This window comes from Phascolarctos cinereus, unplaced genomic scaffold (assembly GCF_003287225.1).
Source record: "Phascolarctos cinereus isolate Bilbo 61053 unplaced genomic scaffold, phaCin_HiC Scaffold_4;HRSCAF=312, whole genome shotgun sequence".
In the NCBI taxonomy this organism is placed as follows: Eukaryota; Metazoa; Chordata; class Mammalia; order Diprotodontia; family Phascolarctidae; genus Phascolarctos; species Phascolarctos cinereus.
In genome coordinates, this window is record NW_027555847.1 from 133,581,168 (window position 1) to 133,609,148 (window position 27,981).

Consider the following 27,981-nt stretch of genomic DNA (forward strand, 5'->3'; position numbering starts at 1 on the left):
AGGGATTCTGCTCTACCACAGATTTTCTGGGTGACTTTAGGCAAATCTCTCTGCTCTTTTTGGGACACAGTTTCCTCATCTTTATAAGGAAGAAACTGGACTAGGGGATCAACAAAGTGCCTTCCCCCTCTGACTTAATGTGGTTACTCACAAATTTTTGTCAAGGCCTATGGTGTGTTGCTAATTATAGCTAAGGGGGTCTCAACCTTTGTTCTGTATCACACACCCCTTTGGCAATCGACTGAAGCCTATGGACCTCTGTTCAGAACCATATTTTTACATCATTGAAGGAAATGTGAAATTTCAGTGAGAGGTTAGTGAAAATAAAAATGAAAATTTCCCTCCTCATTCAAGTTCATAGACCCCCTGAAATCTAAGGCCTGTGGACCCTAGATTAAAAAACCCTATTATGGAAGACTGTTCAATATAAAACTCTTTAGCATAAAAGGTGCCTTTGCCAGATGGGTTTCTCTGGGTAAGGGGGGTGGGGTTAAGGAGAGAGAGCTCTGGCTTTGTGGGATAGATGCAGGGATATGCTGGATCCAGCTCAGAGGGAGAGGCCATTGTTAAATTTTTAGTGTGAGCATTTACACCTCAGAAATCATCAAATCTACAAATTTACTGTTTTGTTGATTCTCTAAATTTAAGAAAGTGACAAAAAAATGCCAATAATTCAGATTAAATTCCAAAGACTGCTGTGAGTACTTCCTTTTTTCTTTTTTCATGGAAAGCTGGTTATTAAACATTTACCAGCACACCCCTGGATAGAAGGGACATGCCCTATCTATGACACCAAGTTGACTTCTGGAATCATGGGGTCATAGATTCAGAAAGTGTTAACTTTCTAAAGTCAGCTAGGCAGGGTTGAGTGTTCAATTCTGTATGGGGTAGGTGGCATCTGGGATACTTCATAGTGACTGCAGAGGGCAGCAGACCCACGAGGGATGGAGAGCAGTAGCCTAGGAAGCTTGGGGCTCCAAAAGTGTAATTCATCCAATGTCAGTGCTGAAAGGGACCTTGGAAGTCATCTAGTTCAGCTCCAGAGGAAACTGAGGAAAGCAGTATCTTTCCAGAGTTCTTGGAGTGAATTGTTAGTAACAAAGCCAAGACTAGTTCTCAGGAGTCCTGACCCGCCCCCCTCCAAGGTCTCTCTCTAGAGGATTAGAAACGTGTCTGGATGCAAACAATCTTCTGAGAGATGAGAATTTTTTAAAAAGTGAAATTGCTAGAACACATGAGTTGGTAGAGATATAGGGGCCAAGGCAAGCCCACAGGCATAAGAGACATGAGGTTAGGTTGAAGGATGGGCATTCTCAATGGAGCAACTAATGTCAATGTCTTAGGCAGGGTTACATCTTCTTTTCTTTTTTTGTGAGGCAGTTGGGGTTAAGTGACTCGCCCAGGGTCACACAGCTACTAAGTATCATTTGCCTGAGGCCAGGTTTGAACTTAGGTTCTCCTGACTCTAGGGTCGGTGCTCTATCCACTGTGCCACCTAGCTGTCCCTATATCTTATTTTGTTATGCATCTTTGTAGTATAGCATTGTTATTGGGTTGTTCAGTCATGGCTGACTCTTCGTGACCCCACAGACCATATAGTCCATGAGGTTTTCTTGGCACAGACACTGGAGTAGTTTGTCATTTCCTTCTCCAGTGGATTAAGGCAAACAGATGTTAAGTGGCTTGCTCAGAGTCACACAGCTAGTAAGTGTCTGAGACTGGATTTGAACTCAGGTCTTCCTGACTCCAGGGTCAGAGTTCTATCCACTGAGCCACCCAGCTGCCTCCTAGACTAGTGTAGTATAAGTGGCTGAAGGGAGAAGTCCCCAGGACTTTATTTTCCATGATTTTCTTGGGGCTCAGGGAATATCTATCATTGTGAAAAATTTCCAGGGCTATGTTTCTCAGGAGTCCATAGATCTGGAGGTAGAGTGGTTCAGTGTAAAGAGAAGGACTGTGATGACAAGTCTTCTGAGAGGTAGGAATTTTTAAAAGTGGACTGACTGGTTTACACAAGATGGTAGAGGTATAGGGGACAAGGCAGGTTGTGATAGGAGGAAAAAGAAAGAAGAACCAAGTGGAATGACACTGCCATGGTGATGGGGTAATGGGACCTGGACCCCTAAAAGGAAAGGACCATGTCTTTGAAAGCAACCTAGTCCCCGAGTTTTCCCACACATTTCAGCGGTCCAGATCACTGGTGTCTCACCCAAGGCGTCTGGTCCACCCCAGACCACCTAGATACTTGACAATCCTTTCACAGTTGCTCTTGGCCACCCCAGACCACTTAATACTCCTTTCACTATTGCACCTGGCCCATGCCAGGCTATTTACCTTCCTTAATCCCATCCAGATCTTTTCACTGTCCTTTTTTGGTATATGTCTCAGTCTCACTCCCATTAAATTGCAGATTCACTAGGAATCTAGTCCATACTATTGACATTACAATAAACTTTGCCACTTTGACTGGAAGAAGGTTTGAGTGCGTGAATTCTTTCCAGGAGGAATCCGCCTTATACTCTGACATTTCAGGGTTCCCAGCAACCCCAAACCACACCAATGGTATCCTTGAAACTAGGATTACTGGCAGAATCAGGGATGTGCTAGAGCCAGTTGGGACCAGCTCAGGTAAGAGCCAATTGTTGAATTTTCAGTGTTAAATTTTCGCCTCACAAATGCTACACATCAGGGCTTGATTTATTGTTTTATTGAGTATCTAGATTTAAGAAAGTGATGGGAAAGAAGTAATGCAAATTAAACTTAAGTGTACTGTGAGTATTTTTTTTCCCTTCAGATAGCTGGTTGTTAAACATTTACCTATAGAATCCTAATGAATCTAAACTAGTAGAAAGCAATTGACTCTGCCAAGAGGCTTCAGCAGTTTCTTCACTGAAACCCCATTTTTTTTTTTTTTCCACATCAGACATGTGAGTTTTGGAGGCAATTATTTCCCTCCCCCACTACATGAGGGATTAGGAGAGATTAAGGAAAGATTACAGTATAATCTCTTGGGAGCCTTTAAAGGATCACGCCTAATTTTTTTAAATTGCATTTGGCAACTTATTTTTTACAGCATAGACATTTCCTCGTCTTTGTTTTAAAAAAAAGTATAATAAAGGAAAAACAGCTAAGCAAAACAAAATGACCATCTCCAACAGTACATGTCTGTTTCTCTACATTTCTCATAGCTATCATGTCTTAGAAAGAAACAATAGAATGCTATATTTACTTATCAAGATTGGTTCCCCACCCCTGCCATTCCCTAACTGATGAACACCCATTTTATTTACAGTTTCCTGTACCCAAAAAGTGCAACTATAAATGTTTGGGAAGAAATAGAACCTTTCTGTCTTTGGAGTATATTATGCCCAGTAGTGATTTAGTGACTTTTCTTGCTTTTAATCATCTGTGTAATGGGAGTTGAGAATGATTCCACCTATTGATTTTCCCTTATTATAATACATTGCTATTCTGCTGCAAGCATTTTTTAAAAATTTGACTTAGGGTTCTTTGTTAGGTAGAGTATGCACCGGAATGTGAGGGCTCAAGCCACATATTTACACAATTACATTACCCAAAACATCCCACGTGGAATCCAGGTAGTGAGACACCTGCTTCTCAGAAGACTCCTCATCAATCAGAGTCTTCCTGTTGAGACCCAACCACTCTTTCTCCAGACCTATAGACTCCTGAGAAACACAGTCCTGGGAATTCTTCATAATATTCCAGAGTGAGGTGGTGTTATCTGTAATATTTGTAGTAACAAAAACAATAATAATAACAACTTGCATTTCCATAGTGACATTAAGGTTTAAAAAACACACTCCGCACAACCATCCTGTGAGGTAGGTAGCATAAGTATGCCCATTTTACAGAAGGAGAAACTGAGGCTCCAAAAGGTAAAATGGTCTTCTTGGTTATACAGCTAATAAGTGTGGGAGCTTGGATTCAAACTCAGTTTTCTTAAATCTAAATCCAACACCCTTTCCTGTGTACCACATTGCTTCTCCCAAAAGGAACACCTAACACAACACTGACCACCTAGCATAATCAACAGTTACTGAGTTATCTGCTGCATTTCTCTCCTTCCTTCCTCAGACTCTACCTCCCTTCTCCTTTCTTTCCCAAGTTTTTTTCTCCTTCTCTTTTCTAATTTCCTCCTTAGGCCTCTTCCCCTGCAGCAACTTGAAGGACTTTTTTTTTTGCCTGTCTCCCCAGCACCTAACACATGGTAGGAGCTAAATGAATCTTTATTGAATTTAAATTAATTTAATCTGTACAATGAAGATGTTGGTCCTATATCTAAGATCCCTTTCCAGCTCTGCCATTCTTTGTTCTAAGCTCTAAGGCCCCTTCCAGCTCTAATAATCCATGATCGTTTAGCTAAGGTAGCCTAGTAGATAAGAGTGTTAGTCCCGGAATCAGGAAGACCTGAGTTCAAATCCTGCCTCAGACATTTACTAATTTGTGACTCTGGACAAATTACTTCACCTCTGTCTGCTGCACTTTTCTCACCTGTAAAAGGGAGGTTATAATAGCACCTACCCCCCAGAGTTGTTTTTTGTGGGGCTTTTTTTAGGCAATTGGGATTAAGTGACTCACCCAGGGTCACACAGCTAGTAAGTGTTAAGTGTCTGAGGCTGAATTTGAACTCAGGTCCTCCTGACTTCTGGGCTGGTGCTCTGTCCACTGTGCCACCTAGCTGCTCCTCCCCCTACGGTGGTTGTGAGGCTTAAATAATATATTATTTATAAAGTGTTTGACAAACTTTGTTGTTGTCACTGTTCATCCTTCCTTCTCGAAGGGGACCAATGACGTCAGAAGGGTGATGTCTTGACTTGCAAGTGAATTGGATTTAAGTGAGGCAGGGCTAGGTAATCAGGGTCCAGTGGCAAAACATATCAAAATGACTGGCGAGGGCCCAGCTGGCAAACCTTACAGTATTATATAAATGTTAGCAATTATGATGATGATTCCATGATCCCATGTCCTATAATCTCTTTCTTGTTAGCTTCACCTCTGTTTCCTTTCTTTTTTTTCTTAATAATATTTTCCCAATTATATATAAATATAGTTTTCAACATTCATTTTTGCAAGATTTTGAGTTCCAAACTTTTTTCCCTCTCTCCCTTCCCTCTCCCCTCCTCAAGACAGCAAACAATCTGATATGGGGTATACGTATTTCCACATTAGTCATGTTGTGAAAGAAGATTCAGAACAAAAGGGAAAAACCATGAGAAAGAAAAAATAAAAAACAAAAAAGAAGAGAAAATGGTATGTTTCGATCTGCATTCAGACTCCACAGTTCTTTCTCTGGATATAATTAGCACTTTCCATCCTCTGTTTCCTTTCTGCCACTTCACCTACCTCCCCTTAACCAAATAGAGCTCAATTCAGGCGATCCTCAGGGGTACAGAGTTTCCTGACCCCTGGATTGATCAGAATGAAATTGGGTTCCCTTACTAGAGCCTCAGCATATAGCCCAACTCCCTATTCCCAGGGGTAAGAGAACCAAGCCAGATCTTCAAGGCTGAACACAGATTAAGAACAGATTTTAAGTGGGGACAGGGTCAAAGGCTTTCTAAGTACATAGGTATCTGGGAGGTATTCCAAAGCAGACTAGTTCTGTAGTTGTCCACATCTTGATGCTAACTTCCTATTCATGTTACTGAGATTTCCAGGGATGGTGTATTTGACCTGACCTCTCCCTGCTTCCTGTTGAGACCAGAGGGACACCAGGAGCTACTTATTGTTGTAGAGGGGGAGAAGTGGAGAGAGTAGAAGGAGCAACCTATTAGCTTAATTCACTCCGCAGCAACTTTCACACCTTCTCTGCCAGCTTCTTAACTCTTTTTCAGTTCTGCTGATGGTGCTACGTACCTTACATTTTTGAGCCCTTGAACTTTTACACATCAAGCACATGTTTTACACATAGTGTCAGTCACCCTGTCCTAATTACAAGTCTTTTTTTTATAATCAAAAATAATTTTGATCTGCCTTTCCCTGTGCATCTCCCACTCTTTTTACTTTCCCAAACAGCCCCCCCCCTTGCATGCCTTGCCCTCCCCACCCCTCTTCCTCTGCTCTCTTCAATACCCTTTCTGCCCCCTCTTCTGTGTCTCCAGGATCATTTCTGGATCCTCTAGGACAAATTTTACAACTGCTTTTTACAACTCCTCTGCTTTCCTGTTATCTGATGGAAGCTGTTGTTGTTCAATCATTTCACTCAAGTCTGACTCTTTGTGACCCCATTTGGGGTTTTCTTGGCAAAGATACTCGAGTGGCTTGCCATTTCTTTCTCCAGCTCATTTTACACATGAAGAAACTGAGGCAAATGATTTGCCCAGAGACACACAGCTAAAAAGGTCTGAGGTCATATTTGAACTGGGGTCTTCCTGACTCCAGGCCCGGCACTCTGTTTACTGTGTCACCTATCTGCCTAATTTAACGGAAGGCCTCCAATACAAATCAGGCAAGTTCCCTTATCAGAACATCTTCCTCATCAGACCACAGCTCTGGGGGTTCTGAGGGCAGGAAATGGGGTGATGATGAAGACATACCAGCAACCTAAAATCAAGACAATAAGACAGTTGATCTGTCAATAAACATTTATCAAGCACCTACTTTGGGCCAGGCACTGTGCTAAATGCCAGAGATACAAAGAAAGGCAAAAAAATTAATTGACTTACTCAGTGCCATACCAATCAAACTACCAAAGAATTATTCTATGGAGCTAGAAAAAATAAAAATAAAATTCATCTGGAAGAACAAAAGATAAAGTATCAGGGGAATCAATGAAAATAAAATAAGAAAGAAGGTGGTCTAGAAGTACCAGATTATTATGTTCTATGATTCACAATCATCCAGCATCACCAGAAGATTCCTGTTGCTGAAAAGATGAGTTTTGGTGTTCTGGAACAGCTTGAGACAATTGAAAGCATTACACAATTTCCCAAAGGCTAGCCAGCCTATACCTCCTGCAACCCTTGGGTCCCTTCAAGCATCAGCTCAAAAGCCAGTTTCTTCAAGAGGTTTTTTATTAATTTCCTAGCTGTTAGTCCTGCCTTCAAGAATAATTTTCCATCCATCCATTCATCTACCTACCTATCTACCTATCTATCTATCTATCTATCTATCTGTCTGTCTGTCTGTCTGTCTGTCTGTCTGTCTGTCTATCCATCCATCTATCATCTATCTATATTTATATCTTTACATACTATTACATATATCCTATATTTATTTATATGTGAACATGCTACGTTCCCTCAGGAGAACATAAGCCAGTTGAGGACAGGGACTGAGTCCCTTTTGTATTTTGTGTCCCCAGAGCCCAACACATGAACAAGAAGGGCCTAAACCTGGACCTATTACTTCATTAGTATAGGGAACTCCCAATCAAGAAAGTCCCTCTACCAATGCAGAAACATACCTTCAATGTCATTTATAATCTTAGAGAGTGACCTGAGGCACTTACAAGATAAAGTGTTTGAGGGGCAGTGGATAGAGCTCTGTCCTTGGAGTCAGGAGGACCTGAGTTCAAATTCCACCTCAGACATTTGACACTTATTAGCTGTGTGACCTTGGGCAAGTCACTTAACCCCAGTTGCCTCACCCCCCCCCCAAAAAAAGATTAAGTGTTTGCCCAGGGTAATATAATACTAATAACACCATGTCACCCCACTGTTTAGTGAGCTCCAAGGGCTCCCAGTTACCTCCAGGACCCAATATAAAATCATCCTCTTTTTGGCAATTGAAACTCTTTGATAAAGATACCATTTGTTATATGGCATGATTTTCTGGGAGGGAGGGGAGGAAGGGTATTGGGGAAAACTATGATGATGGAAAAAACAGATGACATCAATAAAAACTAATTGCGAAAACAAAAAACCCAGCTCTTTGAAATCTGGCCTCTTCCTATTTTTCCAACCTTCTTACACTATCTCCTTTCCTATAACCCAGCTATAATGGTCTGCTTGTCCCTTGAACACAACCCTCCATTGCTTAGCTCCATATCTTTGCAGTGTCTATCCCATATGGCTAGAAAGTTTTCCCTGCTCACCTTTGCCTTTTGGTCTCCCAGGCTTCCTTTAAGGCTTAGCTCAAACACCACCTTCCGCAAGAGGCCTTTCCCTGTCCCCACCTCTGATAATGTCTACCCCTTTCCTTTTCACTTGTATACTTTCTACACCTAGTTATTTACATAGTTTCTCATTAGAATGTTTGCCCCTTGAGAGACTGTTTTCTTTCTTCCTTCCTTTCCTTTCTTCCTTCTCAGTGGATGGGGGAGGGGCTGGTGGGAGGGAGAGAATTTGGAACTCAAAAATTTTTTTTAAATGACTATTAAAAATAAATAATGAATTAAAAAAAACCATGGCTCCCTAACATGCAAGGCTGATTTAGCTGCAGGGAACCAGATACATCTTCTTTCTGCATGTGGTCTTATTTCAGGCCACTGACCAATCTTCTAGCATTCTGTTCTAGGTCATCCAAGGGCTGAAGACTCCAGGAAGCAGAAGCCATCAGCTTTTCTTCTATGAAAGTAACCCCCAAATAAGCCAGGCATGCATGCATGCATTGGGAGTTGTGTTTCCAGCAGTGAGGGTGAGCAGCACTGAGTCATCCACACTTTCTTGTCCAGTTCCTTGTGAAGGACAGACTTTTTCTGTGATCAGGGTAAGAGGTCAGTATTACTAGGCTCTTAGAAGGACTTAAACCCAACTTTGACCTCAGCACCAAATTCACTAACAGGAATAGACAGTAATGAGGTGAATCAGTCCAAATCACAAAAGGTAGGCTAAACAAAGAAGGTCCAGCTTGTGGTAAGGATAATCAGCTTCCCTGATCACCCTATATTCAGGGAGGTGGGAGATAACTGTGAGCTCACTGGGGGCCAGAACTACCTGATTCATTTCTGCCCCTGCATGAGGCTGAACATGTAGCAGAAGATCGTTAACTATCTGCTTGGCTGCTTCTCTAACTCTTCCATCCTTCCTCTAAAGAATACAAAAAAACAGAAGGAATATTATCATCAGAATATAAAACAGATCGTCTGAACACAAAAACAAAATAGTTGAAAATGTTGGGAAATGAATCACAAGCCTGGCACAGAGTCATAAGAGAGAAATGATGGGATCTACAATGATCTCAATATCTCCTTGAATTTTCTATGCCAAAAACAGAACAGCTAATTTTTTTTTGTTTATTTGGTTTTCACTTACCTCAATAAAACATTTATCCTTCAAAAGGTTAGGAACAAGAGGAAATTGCATTCTGTACCTGATTCTCACCAACAGGAAGGAACTGGATTCTGGGATGGAAGGATAGAAATCTTGGAGGGGAGTGATCATTCCATCTTAGAATTTATGAGAGAGAAGGAGAGGAAAGCTTGTCTGATATGCCCCCTAGATTTGGAGAGAACATCTTTCAAAAGGTTCAGAGGAAGAATAAGTAGGAGCCCATGGAATAAAATTCTATAGGAGATGTCTACCCAAAACAGATGGGAAGTTCTTAATCTGATGATACAAAGGGAAAGAATTCTAATAAGGAAGAAAAAGTGGAATAATCTAAAGAGACTGATGTGGATTCACCAGGAACTTTCTAATTAACTTAAATTTGAAAAAGATGTGTAGAAGATGGAAGCAAGATCAGCTAAGAGGATGAATACAAAAGTGTGGCAAAGTTCCATAAGAATAGTGTCAGGGACAGAAGAAGAAGAAGAAGAAGAAGAAGAAGAAGAAGAAGAAGAAGAAGAAGAAGAAGAAGAAGAAGAAGAAGAAGAAGGAGGAGGAGAGGAGGAGGAGAGGAGGAGGAGGAGGAGGAGGAGAGAGGAGGAGGAGGAGGAGGAGGAGGAGGAGGAGGAGGAGGAGGAGGAGAACTAGCATTTTAAATTACTTTAAGGTTTTCAAAGTGTTTTCCAAATATTATTTCATTTTATCCTCATGACAATCCTGGAATGACAAGGAAAGCTAAAGACAGGAAAGGTTGCTTTTTCTTCAATAATATCGAGACCAAAAAGGAGGTCTAATCATCTTCTGATCCTAATCCTTCTCTAATGAAGGAATACAACTGATGTTTGGAGTAAATGGGATGACAATAACTGAGGACTGAGGGAAGGAAGTTCAGGTCTTACAGTGCTTTTGTTTCACGACCAAAGATGATGATTTGGGAACTAGAAAAGGCAGGACAAATAATGACCAAATGAGAGTTGATACCTAGCATAAGTAAGCAGAGTAATAGAGCACCCAGCTGCTCTATTGACAAGTTCAAGTCACCTGGCCCAGAGCAACAACATACTAAGAGAAGGGGTAGTTATGATTGTAGAAACTCTTCCGTGATTTCTGAAACATCATGGAAAAAGACAAGGGCACTATAGGACTGGAGGACAAATACCTCCAAAAGGAAGATAATGAGTCTGTAAATTATAGGCTACTGAGTTTGACTTTGAATCCTAGCAAAATTCTAGCAGGCATTATGAGAGGGATGATTAGCAAATACCTCGAAAAGGAAGCATGCCATCCATCAAAGTCAGGCCATGCCGGACAAACCTTATTTCTTTTTTTTTTTTTGTCAGGGTTACTAAACTGGTAGATCAGGGAAATGATAGAGTTAGCCTAGATTTAAAAAAAACATTTGAATATATCTCATGCTATTTCATAGAAAAGATGAAGAGAAATGAGTTATATATTTCTACAGTTAGACAAGTTGTTACCTTTTGCTTCACTTGCAGAGTTACAACATGGAATCCTTGGGCACTGCAATTCATAATTGGCATTTGTAGAATGCTTTAAGGTTTGCCAAGCAGGGGTGGGGAACCTGCAGCCTCAAGACCACATGTGGCCCTCTAGGTCCTCAATAACAGCCCTTTGATTGAATCCAAACTTCACAGAACAAGTCCCCTTAACAAAAGGATTTATTCCGTAAAACTTAGACTGAGTCAAAAGGCCGCACCCAAGGACCTAGAAGGCCACATGTGGCCTCAAAGCCACAGGATCCCCATCCCTGGCAATAGCATTACAAATATTATCTCATTTGATTCTCCCAACAACTCTGGGAGGTTGGTGATATTATTATCTCCATTTTGCAGATAAGGAAAGTGAGGCAGAGTTTAAGTGACTTTCCTGAGATCATACAACTACTAAGTGTCTGAGACCAGTTCTGAATTCAGGTCTTCCTGAGTCCAGGTCCAGAGCTTTATCCATAGCTGGGAGAGGGGAGAAGTGTTGGTTCAGTCTATGGCCAGACTGGTTAAATGGGCAGGCTCAAAGATCAGTCGTTCACGGTTCATATAAACTTAAAAGGAGTTCTCTAGGTTAGTTTCCCAAGCATTTATACTTGGCTTGTGCTGTTTCACGCTTTTATCGTTGACTTGGATAAAGGTATAGATAGCATGCTTAGCAAACTTTTTGCTGACACCAATCTGAAATGTATAACTAACAAGCTAGATGACAAAGTCAGGATTCAGAAAGGGCAGAATGATAGGGCAGAACTGTGGACTAGATCTAAAAAGATGAAATCTAATAAGAATAAATGTAAATTCTCATATTTGGGTTCAAAAAGCCAACTTCACTAATAAAAAATTCACCAATATGCGTATGGCTAGACTGTAGTTGTCTGAAAAAGATTAGACAATTTTAGGGGACTGCAAGCTCAATTGATATTTCACAGGGAAATATGGCAGCCAAGAAAGCTAAGAGGCATATCTTCCAGGAGAAGGGCAGCTAGGGGCACAGTGGATAGAACATTGGGCTTGGAATCAGAAGACTCATCTTCATGAGTTCAAATCCAGCCTGAGATGCTTAAGCTGTGTGATCTCTGGCAAGTTATTTAACCCCATTTGCCTCAGTTCCTCATCTGTAAAATGAGCTGGAGAAGGAAATGGCAAACCACTCCATCTTTGCCAAGAAAACCCCAACGGGAGTCACAAATAGTCAGACACAACTGAAAAACGACTGAATTGAGCATGCATGAGTTCTGGTGTATGCTGCCCAGATCATGCTGTATCTGGACTATCACCATCAATTCTGTAAGCCACATTTTTGGAAGGATATTGATGAGCCAGAGAGCACAAAGTGGTGAAGGCCACCCTCATAGTCTCTGAGAAGTGAGACCATGCCATATGAGGATCATTTAGAGGAAATATGGATTCCCAACAATTAGTCAACAAATGTGTATTAAGCAGCTGCTACTTGCCAGCCACTGTGCTAAATTCCAGGGATACAAAGAAAGACGAGAGATAGTCCCTGCCCTCAAGATCACAATTTAATTAGGGAGACACCAAGCAAACAAATCTGTACAATAAGCTACATATAGGATAAATAGGAAATAAATAACAGAGAGAACTTAGTGACTTAGAAAACTCTAGCACACCCTCTCTGTTCCGGGTAGCTGGAGGGCAACAGAAAGGAGGCAGAGTTTGGGACCTGGGTGTTTCCAGAGATTGTCCATCACACCTTCCTTCTCAGCCACCCCACCCAGCCCTGCCAGTCAAGAATTCAAGCCATGCAGAGGTGTTTGACAAGGGATCGTGCAGAACCCAAAGTCCTGACTCTAGTCTTGAGGAATTGAAGAATGACTGAAAATGAAGTCAGACCAGATTTCCTGCCAACCCCAGGGCAGGGCAGAGGTGAAGAGAACGCAGAACTTGGGTCTCAAACTCAAATGAATATTCAGGAACTCTCGATTATCCATGTTAATGGTGGGGGGTGGGGAGGTTAAGGAGGGAAGAGATGACATGAATGACCCAGAAAGATTAGATAGAGTATAATGCAAAATTACTTCTATTTGGAAAGTATACTCCAAATACACCTCCTTGATTAGACTACTCTCCTTAAAAGGATTAATTTATCTTGCTGAAGGGAGATGAGGTGGTAGAGGAGTCAAATGAAGGTCACCTCCAAGGAGTTTTTGAGAGACATCCCCAACACCCTGGTAACACAATGTCGCTAATGTTCCCAACCACCCTATCCTGACTTTGTCATAATGATGATCTCCAAGCACTTATTAGCCATTAGGATGGGTGGGAGAGAAGTTATTTGTCTGGGGTTCCCATTGTGCAGATAGCAAAACCAAGACATTAGGGAAGTGGCTGGCTAGAGCTGACCCCTTCCCACTACCTGTGTTTTCTTTGGGGATCATCCTGTCACTCCCTCAACAGGTGTGCGTGCCTGTTCTATGGCTTACTCTGTCACAGTCAGTGGGTATCAGTTGCAGCCTAATCCATTTCTTGCCAGAAGAAAACTGAGTGTCAGCATTTCTGAAAGACATTGAAACAAGTATCATTCTGATTACCTATGGCTTTTATGGCTCATCTCCTGTCTCTATGATTTTTCCACAAGTCTGCTCCCCCATACCTGGAAAAACCTCTCTTTTCACCCCCTTAACTTCCTTCAAGGCTTAGTTCAGATACTGTCTCCTCCATGAAGTCTTCCCTGATTTCCCTAGCTGTGTTTTCTTTCTGCTGAAATTATCTTGGGTTTACTTACCTGTTCACATGTTGGTTTCCCAGTAGAAGGAAAGCTCCTTGAGGGCAGAGACCCTTTTTACTCATTAGTCTTTGTATCCCCAGTGTCAAGCACTTTGCCGCAGAATTGTTGTCATTGTTTGGTTGTTTTCAGTCATGTCCAACTCTTTGTGACTCCATTTGGGGTTTTCTTGGCAAAAGTAGGTGCTAAGGAAAGGCTTTATTTAATTGAAATAAAATTGAGTTGCCCAAGGTCACATAGTGAGTTAGAGGCATAGCCCAGGTCTTCCTACCCCCAGATCAGTGGTCTTTCTACTGTGTAACACTGTGTTACACAAGGCTTTGTGGCAGTCCTTTGGAAAGAGCGGAGGGGAAACCTAGCACCTGTGGGCTGACCAGAAATCTCCCAGAGAGGAGGAATGGAACAGAGGAAGCTCCCCTTTCTCTTGCCACAAGAAGACAGTTCTCTATGCCCTGGAGAATGGGGACAACTTTGTGGAACACAAGAACTGAATTGGAGCTCACTTCAGGGCAGGAGGTCCCAGCTCTGGAGGCCCTGGTTGGCCTCACAGCCTGATCCAGTTCTAAAGGTATCCCTACGTCCTAGGGACAAAGGGATAACCATCCCACCTTGGGTCTGAGCAAATGAGAGATGGGCCCACTTAGTGTGACCCAAAGTAAGGGGGAAAGGGTGAGGATGATACAGCCTCTTCTCTTCTACCCACAATTATGCTTTCAATGCTTCCTCCATGTCATACTTCCTGAGCTCTCCAGCTGGTAGTTTGTTCTCTCCTCAATTATCTTGTATCATCATAGTCCTCTGAAGTGCCCACTACTCTGTCCTGAGATTATGGAGAGGGCCCTGAAGATAGAGGGCTCTGAACCTCAAAGATCTGGGGCAGGGGGTGCTAACCCAGGCAGTAGATGTCTGCACAAGAACCCAGGGAACCAAGGGTTCTTCGGGGTCATAGGCAAGTGAAGGGGTACAGTGGATGATGTTGAGCCTGGCCTCAGGAAGAGTTGGGTTCAAATCCTTTCTCAAGTTAGTAGGTAGGGATCAGGTGGAAAGAGGAAAATCTGTTCCCTGGATAAGGAACAACAAAGTCATTGAGCTAGAGAAGGGAACAATTCAAAGCCCAGTTTGCCTAGATCGTAAAGAGGGATGAGGCTGGAAAGGTATGTTGGTACAATGGTGTGGAAGGCTTTGAATGACGGGCGAAAGGGTTTGTGTTTCATTCCTAGGCAATGTGGTACTACTTATGTAGAACTACTTGAAGTTTTTTGAGCATGGGAATGATGTCATTAGACCTGTGCGCCAGGAATGTTACTTTGATAGCTTGTGAACTAGAGCAGGGAGATAAAGTAGGAGGCTATTGAAATAGAAAAGAATGAAGACCTGAATTAGGTGATTTCAGGGAAAGTGGAAAAGAGGGGATAGATGGGAAAGTTTTGGAAGATTTAGAATTAATCAGGGAAGGACCTGGTAATCAGTTAGATAGGGATGGGGAGATGGGGAACAGAGGGGGAGAGGGAAGGGCTGAGGAGGTCTCTGCATTTTCAAGCTTGGGGGACTAAGAGAATTGTCATCAATAGAAAAAGGAAGCCTCACCAGGTATAGTAGGGCTGAAGCTCTGGGGCCCAGGGCTCCTGCCCTCAGTTATCCCTACCCTTCCACACATCACAAGGAAACTCACGCCCTAACCACTGTCCCTGCATCCTTATAGTAGCACACTCCCTCAGTTAGCTGTGAATTTCCTCATAGCAGGCAGGGGTTGTCACCTTTAATTCCCCAAGGACACGTGACATCCTCAGCCCAGCATGTGTGAGCTGACTCCAACACCCATATCAGAATAGTTGGAGAAGAGAGCTAGTGAGAAAAATATAAAATGGCCCCCTTTCCTTAGGCCAGGGGCTCTTAACCTGGGGTCTGGTCCATGGATAGATTTCAAATGGGCCTTGAAGGAAACAATCCTAGCCTCAGCCTCCTTCTCTTCCTTTCTTCCCCACAGTACATCTGAGCACATGGAGGGACTCAGGTTATCCTTGCTAAGTGATAGATTGACCCTTTGGACAAGTCATTTATCCCCCATTATAGACACATATAAGGGGAAGATCACTAAGTGACACAGATCAGGACAGGAGACATTGCCAGAGTTTAGGGTCACTTCCAATTTCAGCACGTTACCCCTGCCTCACCCAGTAAGGGTTCTAATAAACATTTTTAAAAATGGATTGAATTTTCAGTTAATAAAATGATTTCACATCTGAGCCTCACAACAGCTTATGAGGAAGACAGGGCAAAGATTATTATCTTCATTTTACAGATCAGGAAACTGAGGCCCAGAGAGAAAAAGAAAGGGCTTTGTTCAAGATCACAGGATTGCTAAGTAGCAATGCCAAGAATAGAACCTAGGTCTTCTGGCTTCTTGAACTAACTGAGAAAAGCACCGGACTGGCATCCAGGAGAGCTCAGGTTTGAGTATTGGCTTGATCTTGTGGCAACTACAATTTTTTCCAGGGTGGGTAGAGTCTGGATCTATGATATCATCAGGTAGGGAACTCCAAGCAAAGAAATTCCCTCTACCCATGCAGCTCACCCAACTGTTGCATAATGTACAGTGTCAGGAGAGTTGTCTGGGAGTACTAATAGGTCAAATCAACAGCAAGTATTTGGAATCGGAATTGGAAATTGAAATTGGAAATGCAAATGGAAGCAAAAAGACAGTCTTAAACCCTCAAAGAGCTTACACTCTAATGAAGGAAGGTATCGCATAAAAAGAAGCAGGGGGAGAAGGAGGTACAACAGAAAGAGTGCGGTAAAGAAAAAAGACTGGAGAAGTCAGGAGCTGGTCCAAAGAGGTGTGAAAAGAGTAAATGTGGCTGCCCTGGGCCCTTCCTGAAAATGGAGGCTCCAAGAGAAACTGGCCAATCAGAGGAACCACAGGCACTGAGGGATCTTCCAGGGTGAGAAGGCTGCTGGGGTGTGGTAGAGAAAGGAGGTTAAGTATCTTGTCCAAAGTATGTGTCAAAGGTAAGACTCGAACCCAGGTCTCTTTGCATCTGAGGTCAGCTCAGAAATAGCTATGCAGCACTGCCTCTGTCTGCAAAACAGAGTCTGTAATGCTTTGTTCCATGTACCCGAAAAAGCTGTCAAACCTGAAATCTAAACCTCTCCCATCCCACATTTCCAAGTTTTGAAATTCTAACCATTTTTAAGGCTCAGTTGAAATGCTACCTCCCCTCACAGGACTCTTTTAGACTTTATACATTCCATCTTGTATTTTAGCTATATTTAATTTAGTAATAGGGGTAATCTTGGGTGCCACCTGACCTTCTGGATGGGACCACACTGATGAGCATGGGTAGGGATGGACCTTCTTCCTAGCCCTTTTTGGTGGGTCATTGGGTTCTGGAAAGCACATAAGGACTTGTACTTTAGCATAATATAGTAATTCCATATTGGTCCCCAAGGACTTATGATTTGAGAATATGGGGGTCACCCTAGGAAGCATGCAGAGGGGCCATGCTCTGGCTCTTTGATAAAGGACATGTAGAGGTTCCCCACTGGTCCTTTGGTCCCGGGACAGGTATAGACATAACCATCTAAGGAATGTGAGACTCCTGTCTTCGTGGAACAAGCTCCCCCAAAATTGAATCCAGTGTGCTTGAGTCCAGAGCTGGTGGGGAGGGGGAAGGATAAGATACACTCACCTGGCTGTCCATGACAGATATGGACCTTGATTAAGTTGGGTTGGGGCAAATTCTTTTAAGCCAGAGAAAGAGGAAGTCACCAGAAAAAGAATCCATCTTCAAGCCACGCAGCAGAAGTAGATTAAGGGTTAGAGAGATGCACCCTGCTCTAGATCCCTCCCCTCTAGCCCCTTGAACTCCTTGACAAAATCTCTTAAATAGGACTTTGTGTGAGGCCGACTCCTTATGGAAAATCTCTAAGACCTTATAGACTTTAGGGGTCAGTACGTATAGAGGCTTGCCTTGCGATAAATGCTCCCATGACTCTTACCCTAGCTCCATTTGTTATGGTTTATTGATTCTAAGTTCTTACTCATACCCAGCCTTGAGACCAGGTGGCTGATTCGGGTAGACAATACTAAGAACTGGGCAGGAAAACAATAGATATGAAATTTGGCATTGAAACTATTTTCTCATGAGATAATGAGGATCTTTAGCTGCTTAGATTGTTTATGTTATTAATTAGCGCTTGTAGATCATTTCTCATGGTACAAAGCTGTTTTCTATATAATCTTGTAACCCCTGAAAATAAACTAGTCTTATGAGCATCAGTCTCAGACTCGCCTAGCCAGACTTTTCTTTCTCTAATTCCCCTTCCCCTTTTTCTTCACTGCTCTGTCGCACATCATGCCGGCTGCCGGCAGTTGGCACCCGAACAGGGACTCGAGATTCTCAGATGGGAAAGTTTTAGACCCCGGGGGAGCAGAAGAAGTTAAGAGAGACACAGCGGCACCTTACCGAATCAGAGCTCTACTACAACTATGGGAAGAGGTAAGGGGATTTAGTCGTATTGAAAGAAACGCAACACTAAGCTTATTCGGGGATTTTTCTGCTCTCCTTTAAAATGGGTCAGACTCGGTTTAAAGGGCTTAGATATGGCTCAGGATTAGGGTCTCCTCAAAAGGAATGAACAGATGTCCTTTCAGAAAAGTCACTCGTGGGGCAGCTAGGTGGCGCAGTGGATAGAGCACTGGCCCTGAAGTCAGGAGGACCTGAGTTCAAATTCGGTCTCAAACCAAACACTTGACGCTTACTAGCTGTGTGACCCTGGGCAAGTCACTTAACCCCAATTGGAAGGAAAGAAAGAAAGAAAGAAAGGAAAAAAAAGAAAGAAAGAAAGAAAGAAAGAAAGAAAGAAAGAAAGAAAGAAAGAAAGAAAGAAAGGTCACTCAATATCCAAAGTAATAGATATCAGATATAGGACAGCTATTTATTTCTCTACCACAGATGAAACATGGAAAACACAAAAGACTCATACATGCACATTGACAAATATTTAAAACAGGAAATAACAATCCACCACAAAAGCTTAACAGGAACCTTTAGACAGGTACAGAAAGCACATGAGGCTTTCAAAGGATTCATAAAAACCCATACTTAAGCAGATACAGAAACGTATGTTGCTCATTATGTCTATTATAATGTTCCATGAGGTAAAGACTCCCAGGCAACCTGTGGGACTGATAAATCAAGCATCAGTTCCAGGTCCAGGTTTTTGGCCAGCCAGATCATGGCTTAAGCTTTTAGGCTTCAGAATGGTCCTAAACGTGATCATCCTCTCCTATAAGTAGTGTTGCAGTTGCAAGAAACATCTCCAAACTTCTGCTAGCTCCTAAACTTTGGAGCTCAGGAGGTAGCCACCAAGGCTAGAAGTATCCATCACAGGATTGCTATTCAGTCACTCGTGCTCAGAAAAAGGAACATAGTAGAAAAGTCAGTCAGGGAATTGAGTTCCATTCTCAGGCTCACCTAGGCAAGCGCATATGCTCATGGTCATATGCGTGTAGCCACCATAATTATTGCTGTGGAAGAGGGAGGGGAAAGAAGTCCCATCCTCCCCATTGAGAAGTCCAGGGCAGAGCTGTTGTAGTCCCAAGCCACATCTTCCAAAGAGAAGAAAAGAACAAGAGTGGTTGTTTTTCCTTTTAAAGCCTACTGAATGGGCAGCTCCTCTTGGATCAGCGGCCAACACTTTTTTGACATTGTTTATAACAGGACCCAGCATACCAAGCTAAACCACTAGTTTTGGGTCCTTTGTCAAGGGGCCATATCTTGGCTCCATCTCTACACCATGGACAGACCTCCTTCATCCCCCAAATGCAAGTTCACAAGACGAATAAAGGATCACTATATCACCCCAAAACCCAAGGCCATTAGCTGTGAGCCAACATATCCATACCTGCTCTTCGTGTAGCAGGTCACAGGGGCTTCCCTGATTATCCACAAATGACACATTTGTGTCTAGGTATCATCCCTCCTACTAGACAGTAAAATTCCTGAGGAAGACAGTATGTTATCTTTGACTCATATCCATAGCAACATATTGACACTGTGTTTGCAGCTGAATGGCTCAGTGGATAGAGCAGTGGGCGTGGAGTCAGGAAGACCTGACTTCAAATCCAGCTTCAGGTAATTACTGTGTGACCTGGGCAAGTCACTTAACCCTGTTTGCCTCAGTTTCCTCATCCGTAGAATGAGCTAGAGAGGGAAATGGCAAAACACTCCAGTATCTTTGGCAAGAGAATCCAAAATGGGGTCATGAAGAGTTGGACACAACTGAACAACTTTATTGTGATGAATAGATATTATTGAATGTAAAGCTGTAAGAAACCTTGAAGATCAGTTGAATTAAACTGGTTGAATTAAATGGAACCAAGATTAAACCCTTTGGTTCAGTTGGGCAAATCAGCAGTCATCTGTTAATTGTCTGTTATGTGCAAGACACTGCTAGATGGTAGGGATACAAAAGCAAAAATGAAATAGCCCCTACCCTCAATGAACTTACATTCTACTGAACTTACATATATGTACACAAATAAATTGGTGGATCAGTCAGGAAGATCTGAGTTCTAATCCAGCCTCAGATACTTACTATGTGACCCTGGGCAAGTCACTTAACATTTCTGTCTCAGTGTCCTTCCTCATCTGTAAAATGGGGACAATAATAGCACCTCCGAGGATTGTTGCAAGGATAAAATGAGATGATACTTGTAAAGAGCTTTGCAAACCTTAAAGTATTATATAGGTTCTAGCTATTATTATTATTATTATTACATGATAGCAGGCAGCAATGTAGAAATATATAGATCAAAGTGCTCTAGGAAAATTTGAAGACGGAAAGACCCCTAATAACTGGGAGGATCACAGGAAACCTTTAATAAATTTGTGTTGAATTGAACCTCCTGTGTGAGAAAGCTTCAATCCAATGCAATTCAATAAACATCTATTAAGTGCCTACTATATACTAACAAAGACAAATGAAAAATTCCTGCCCTCAAGAAGCTTATATTCTCCTAAGGGGAATAACATATAAACCGATAAGTCAAAATAAAATGCGTAGAAAATAAATACAAAACAGTAAATATAAAATAATTGGGGAGAGAATGTACAATCAGCTGAAGGAACCCAGAAAGGCCTTATCCAGGAGGTAGTATTTGAGCTAAGCCTTGAAGGGAGCTAGGAATTCAATTCAGTTCGGTTCAATAAGTATTTATTAAGCATCTACTGTGTACCTGGTACTGTGCTAAGGGCTGGGGATACAAAAAGAGGCAAAAGACAGTCCCTGCCCTCAAGAAGCTTGCAATCTAATCTAATTCCGAGATATGGCAAGGAGGAGGGAGTGCATTCCAGGAGTGGAGGAAACCCTCTACAGAGGCAAAGGGACAAGAGAGGGAGCGTTGGGTACACGGAATAGCAAGTACACAAGTTTGACTGGAATCTACAATGTATGAGGAAAAAGAGTGTGAAATCAGTCTGGACAAATACCATAGGTTAGAGCCGGACCTTGCAGGACTTTCAAGGCCAAAACAAGAAGTCTGTAACAAGGAGCCTCTGAAACTCCTTGAACAAGGAAGTTGACATGGTCAGACCTATGCTTTAAGCACATCAATTTGGTGGGGCAGCTAGGTGGCATAGTAGATAGAACACCGGCCCTAAAGTCAGGAGGACCTGAGTTCAAATCTGGCCTCAGATGAAAACACTTGACACTTACTAGCTGTGTGACCCTGGGCAAGTCACTTAACCCCAATTGACTAAAATTTAAAAAAAAAGAATATCAATTTGGAAGCCATGTGGGGAATAATATATTGGAGTGATATTAAAGAAAGATTTAACTCTACAAATAGGAAGGCAAGATTATTGACTAGGCCCTCAGCCACTGTGAAGTCCATGACAAATTGTAGTCGTCAATTCAAGGTTACTTTCGTTACCCTGGGCTTTGGGCAATGGCCAGGGCGTGTACCTTGGGGGAATCATGGAACCACGTCAGAGTTTGACAAGAATTTAGGGGTCATCTAGTTTATCTTTTCCCCGAAGCAAGGCTATCCCTCAGGAGGGAAGCCCCCTTGGAAGTCACAAAAGTCACCAGAGGCATGGCTGAGTGTCTCTGGATAGGAGGAGAGATGATACTATCAGGCCCAGAAAGCAGAGTGTGCCCAAGCCCTGTGCATGGCTGCCTGGCCTGGTTCTGCCCCAGTTTCTTTCATTTTGAAAGGAATTCTCCCAGGTAACTGATGCCAGGAGAGACCAGGAGAACCAGTTTCCCCTGGAGGAAAAGGGTGCTGAACTCTCTCTGATCCCAAGGCCAAGCTTGGCTCTCATCACACTTCCACGAAGGGGCCCGTCAGCCAGATAGACTTCCCCGCCTTCCGTCCCCAAGTTTACCATATGCCCAAAGACACGTCTCTTAGCTTTTTTTGATGCTACAGTCAGCTGGAGTTAATAAAAACTTTTCTATATCACAGGGGTATGAAGATAATAACTTGGGATATATCCTGGAAGTTGACAACGAGACATTGACTCTAAGACATTACCAATCCAGTCCCTACACCCACACCTAGGGTCCCAAGACACACACACACACACACACACACACACACACACACACACACCCTAGGAAGCTAGAGAAAGTACTAGAACTTGGGGGTGGGAGGGTGACATTATCAAGGGGACTTGGGATTTAATCCAGACTTTGCCTCAAGCTAGCCATGTGACCTTGGGTAAATCACTTCCATTCTCTGAATCTCAGTTTCCCCATCTGATCCTCCCTGAGCCTAGATGGAGAACTCCAGACCCACATCACTCCAGGTACTGACAGTCACTCTTCTCTTCTCAAGGGTGAGAAGGGTGACAGATCACGAAAGTTGCTGCCCAAGGGTGGGAACAGACATCTGGGGCCCAGCTGGGCTGACTCTCTCAGGGACCATCCAATAGAAATAAATCCAGGATGTGTTCAGAATATTTCTAGTGTGGCCTGGAATTCTAAAATTAGTGCTTCACTCATAGACTCATAGACTGTTCAATTCAGTATTTCTGGGAGTCTTCCTCCAAGTCTGTGGTGCTGAAGGCAGTTCAGACTTTCCTGTCCCAGGTCAAAAGGCAGATAAATACCTCACTCTGGCAGAGGGAATGGCTAAGTTATCACTAGTCACTTGCACCATCTCAGCCCGGATTAGTTGACAGTCAGCTAAGATGGTGGCTATGAAGGGTCCAGGCTTCATGGGGGTGAGGAGGGGAGAAGTGGGAAGCTTCTCTTCCATTTAGTTTTTATGGTGGCTGAGGGTATACCTAAAGGTCAAAGTTGGGGCCTCTTTATTCCCACTGAATACTCTGTCATCCTTTCTTTCTTTAGAATCATTTTCTCCACTCTATCTCTAATGTCTGAGTCTTCTCCCCTACCTGAGCCTTAAGCCTATCATTCCCCAAACCATCTACCTCTCAAGAAATATGCAAGTATAAGGAAGCACCAACCCTTTCTATGAACAAACAGGAAGTGATTCTGCCCCCGTAGTGTTCCACGTGGGAGTCCCATTGCTTCTATCATGGGATGACCCCTTCTGATTTTTGTTCTGCTGGAAGGTGGGGCACCAGGTCAAGACTAGGCAGGGGGAGGAGTTGCTCAGATATAACCACATTCCTCCTTCCTGGGCATAAAAGGTGCTGTAACTTTGACCAGGGACCTACCTGACTTACAAGGAACCCAGGGGGAGGTGTCCAGACCTGCCTTCAGCTCCAACAGACAGACAGGTTGGTAGTGTGGTATTGTCCCCAAAGGGAGGTAGCTTTCTTGGGTGAATAATGATGGGGGAAATCTTTTTCTAGACTTACGGATGTTCTAGTTACCCATCAAACAGGCTTTAACTTATGGTATATCTCTGGGCACTGTAGGAACGACAGGAGGATGCCCTCAGGGATCTCTTGTGGCATGAAGAGAATCAATTAGAGTTCAGTTCCATGCTAAGCTGTATGATACTATTAGGAGGTCAGAGCCCTGATCAGGTCCTGGAAGTAGGCAACAAAGTCTTCCTGGCTATGATGAGATGAACAGAGCCTTGAAGGATGAGGAACTCTGATACTATCTTCCAGGAGCTACTATGTCTCTGCGTTAAGCAAGTCACTTAATTTCTCTGGGTCTCTGTTTTACTCATCTGATAAATAAAGAGGCTGGACTCAATGACCTCTACACCCCTTTCCACTTATAATTCTACGATTCTGGGCTTTAAACAGGAGGAGGAGGGAAGGCATTCCAGGAAGAACTGTGTAGAAAGTCAGAGTTGATGAGGAAGTGTGTATATCCAAGGTCACAAACTGAGAAGGGGAGAGAATTGGAAACTCCTGAAATCCTAGAGGTTAGTTCCAAGAGCAAGGCTGGGTGATCTGAGCCAATGCCTCCTGGGTTAGGACCTCACCTTTCTCTAGGCTCATAGCCATCCTATGAGTGGCAGAACTGGGAAGTCGGTCTCTGGCAATCCCCTAACTCCACTTCCTTATTCAGGACCCCCTTTTCCCTAATGATTCTGTTTTTAAATGGCTATCACTTAATCCACGCTAAGAAAGTTTCCTCCTCCTAGAACTTGAATTCATAAGAGACTCTGAAAAGACTGAATAGCCTTTATGATGCAAAGAAAAGCCTCCTCTGATGGTGGAATTTTAGACGTGGTGATAGGCAGCTAGGAGAGCTATTGGAGATAGGGACCTCTCATATCATACCTTAAGAGCACAATCTTCTGGCTCAGGTCCCACTCATCAAGGCTCCAGCCTAGAGTCAGGTGCCATTAGAGATGTCACTAGATTGGCTACCTCCTTTTGCTGGATGGCATTTGGCTAGGGTCCTATCGGGGAGAGAGCAGTTAGCCCAAGAGGAGTGTGCCAGGGTAGATGGGCCCAGAGGCCTGGGCAAAAGGAAGGGGGAATGAATAAAGGAAATGTAGGGAGGCAGTATTTTGTAGTGGAAACAATCCTAGTTGGGGCATCAGGAGAACTGGGGTCTGCCCCTGACTTGCTGTGTGACCTTCCTCTCTCTGGACTTGTCTGGATCCCTAAAGCCCTTTCGCCTGTGATGTTCTATATAAAGGGCAATCATTTCGGGGGATGGTGATTGTGGGAGGGACTAGTCTTCTGCAGCTTCTCTGTAACCCCCTGAGATCTGCAAACATCTCGGCTCCTCTTCTTCTGTTGACTCAGCTCCATCTTCTGACCTTCTAAACTTGACTGTTCCCCCAAGTTCTAGACGCCTTGAGTTTCTTCTCTTTTTATCCACTGTCCTTTGGTGATCTCATCCGTAGTCATTTATTGTCCAAGTTGGATGATTTGACTTCCTCAGCTCAACATCCATTCTCCTTTTTTTCCCGCTCACACAGGAATTGTGGGTAGAAGACTCAAGAGGTTAACGAGGGGCACATCACCAAGGAAGGATATTTGAGTCCCCTTCTTGGGAGAGGTTTACCAAAAATATAGAGGAAGGACTCTCTTGGGGAGGGCCAGAGACAGAGGAATGGACCAAATAAGTAATGAGACCCTCAAAGTACTAGGAGCATAATATCGGGGCCACATCTTCTATTTCTCTGTGGGCATGGCAAGGCTTACAGCACCAGGATACCATCCTCATAAATTTGGGGTCATTCTACAAATGATCTCCTGGTTTTTGCATTATCTATGGTTTTGAATTATCCACTATGGAGAGCTGCTTAGCCTCTGCAGAATGCCCTCTCTAAAAGACTAAACTGTGAGCTAATATATCTGAAGAATTAGACATTCCCTCTCCAGAGAAATATGGAGGAATGGAATAAGAATTTATATATCTCCTACTGTGTACCATGTGCTGTGCTAAAGTGATTTGATCCTCATAACAACCCTGCAAGATAGGTACTGTTATTATGCCCCTATCCCCTTTACAATTGAGAAAACCAAGGCAAACAGAGGTTAAATGACCACCTGGGACCATCTAAGATTGCCTAGATACTAAGTGCCTGAGGCCAGATTTGAACTTGAGTCTTCCTGATTTCAGCCCCAGTGTTCTATCCACTGCACCATCTGGCTACCTGAAAAAGAGCCCACAGATCGAGATACCCCCAAGGTTTCCCATAGTCCCTTAGAGGTAGCTTCACCATAACCAGGGCCATAGAGGTCTGAAAAATGGAAAACCACAGATAATCCAAAGGAAACCTGATGAGGCAGGACTCTCCTTAACCTAACAGCCTTTCACCTGTGGGGCTAACAAAACTGAGAGTTTCCTTTACTCTTCTGACGCTACCCCACAAAAGGAAAACTGAGCATGATTGAGAAGAAGAAAAATCCCAGAGGGTCTGGATAATTCACAAAGCCATTTCAGGCTGGCAGGGACCATGGGCTGGACTTTGAATATAAATGAGTTTCTCCTAATATTCTTCCAGGTGCTGAGGCCCCGATACCATGTGGGAGATGAAGGCGTCACTGATGGCCCTGGTTTCTATGGCCATGTGGCTCCTTGGGGGTGAGTCCTGAAGACACTGGAGAGTGGCAAGTTGATATGAGACAGTTGGGAGGACATGTGGATATGGAGAGAGTAGAATTACCCATTTCTAGCAAAAAAAAAAAAAGAATTACCCATTTCTGATCCCACTCTTCTTCTGTTCTCCTTGACTCCCCCATAGGTCCCCCAGGAGCAGAGGCCCTGAATTCGGTAGGTTTGTCTGTTTCTCCATCCCTTGCATTATTCCAGATGTTCGAATAGATGTGAGCCAAATGGGGCTGACAATGTCAGAGCAGGGCTGCTGCTTAATATCACTAGGGATAGGGCTGGAGCCAGCAAGGTAGAGAGCTGCCTTGAATTTGAATAAATACCTTGTATTTACCTAAATTCCTGACTAGGTAAATACCCTTGTGCCTTCTTTATGGAAGAAAGAACCCTTAAGCAGGGAGTCATGGAACCTGGTTTTCTGAGCCTGGTACTGCCCCTGGCTAGAGGCTGGCCCTGTGCAGCCCTGAACTGATCTCTTAATGTCTTTGGGTCTCAGTGGCTCTATTGGTATATTAGAGATAACAAAATCCTTGGCTGACTCTCCTTCTCAAGTCTTAATGATGGAGAAGCAATGATACTCCAGATGAAAGACGGTTTAGACATTCATCCATTCATTCAATCATCACATTTTTATTGAGCAGCTATAGATTTTTATACTGGATCCTTTCTAAAAATGGGGATGACTTGTCAGGGGTCTCAAGTAGCTTTCTTTCCGTGGCTTACATCTCTCTAAATCATGTGGAAGTTAAGCCCTGAGGGACAATGTTGTCTTTTCACTCCTAACACCCACTTTTCTCTCTTCTTTCTCCCTCAGTGCCCACTTCTCCCGATATGTAAGTCAACCTTGTAATAAGTGGGAGGACCTATGGGGTTGGGAATCCCTTCCTTCCCCCAGTCCCCAGGGACCCAGGCTCCAAGAACCTGGGCTAGAGACTCCTGGAAAGGGGGTGGGAAGGAATGGGGTCAGAGGGATTGAGGACGAGGGGAGATAAAGACCAAGTGGGATGGGCACCAGTAAATATACCTTCTCCTGCCCTACTGCTCCCCCCCATCTTCAACCACCCCTATCTAGTCCTATACCAATCCCAGCCTCCTAGGCTCCTTCATTGATGCTTTAAGGTCTGTTTCTCCTGCAGCTCCAACCTACTGTGCACCAGTGAACAGGTAAGAGAGAACCCTTGAGGGTTCAGGGGAGGGCAAAAGTTCTCTCTTTGGGAAAGAGAAACCCTAATAACCAGAGTGGTGTTATAGCCCAAGGCTGTGCCCCTGCTCCTAAAGGTTCGGACATCCTTTTGGCCTTGGGAGCCTCTGGGAACAAGATGCTTCAGCAGGCAAGTGCAGAGACTGCCCCACTCCCAATGTCCTGTGGTAATAGTGTCTGTTTCCCTGCAGTGTCAATGTGACTGTGCCCTCTGACCAGGCAGCCCTTTGTACAGCCTTTACACTGCCCCAGTTTGCCTGTGCTAAGGTACAGGGGCCCTAGACTGTAATGACAGGTTGGGGGAGGTGTGAATTCCCATATTAAACTTCCCATTTCCATTCATTCACTCATTCCTTTGCTCATTCATTCAGTTATTCATTTATTCATCCATCCAGTCAATAAACACTCCCTGATGCCTACTGTGTGGGAAGCTCTATACTGAGCTGTTCAACAGGGATGAAATAGATGAATAAGACAGGATCCTTGCCCTCAGTGGACTTACTATCTACCATATGAATAAAATGTGTACTCAAATAATTAGAGTACGAGATAGGATGTGAGAAGTTCAAGAAGGAGAAACCTAACAGGAAACGTTTCACGGAGAAGGGGACACTTGAGGGGAGACTTGAAAGCTAGATAGGATTTCCACAGGCAGAGAAAAGAGGAGGGAGGAGAAAACAGTTAACCTAAGTGTATCATTCAATGGCATCGGTGAGAAGTGTCTGGGTATGTTTAGGAAACAGTCCCTGGCTGTGGGTGCCTACTAACCCTGTAATGTCCACTGTCACCAGAGCA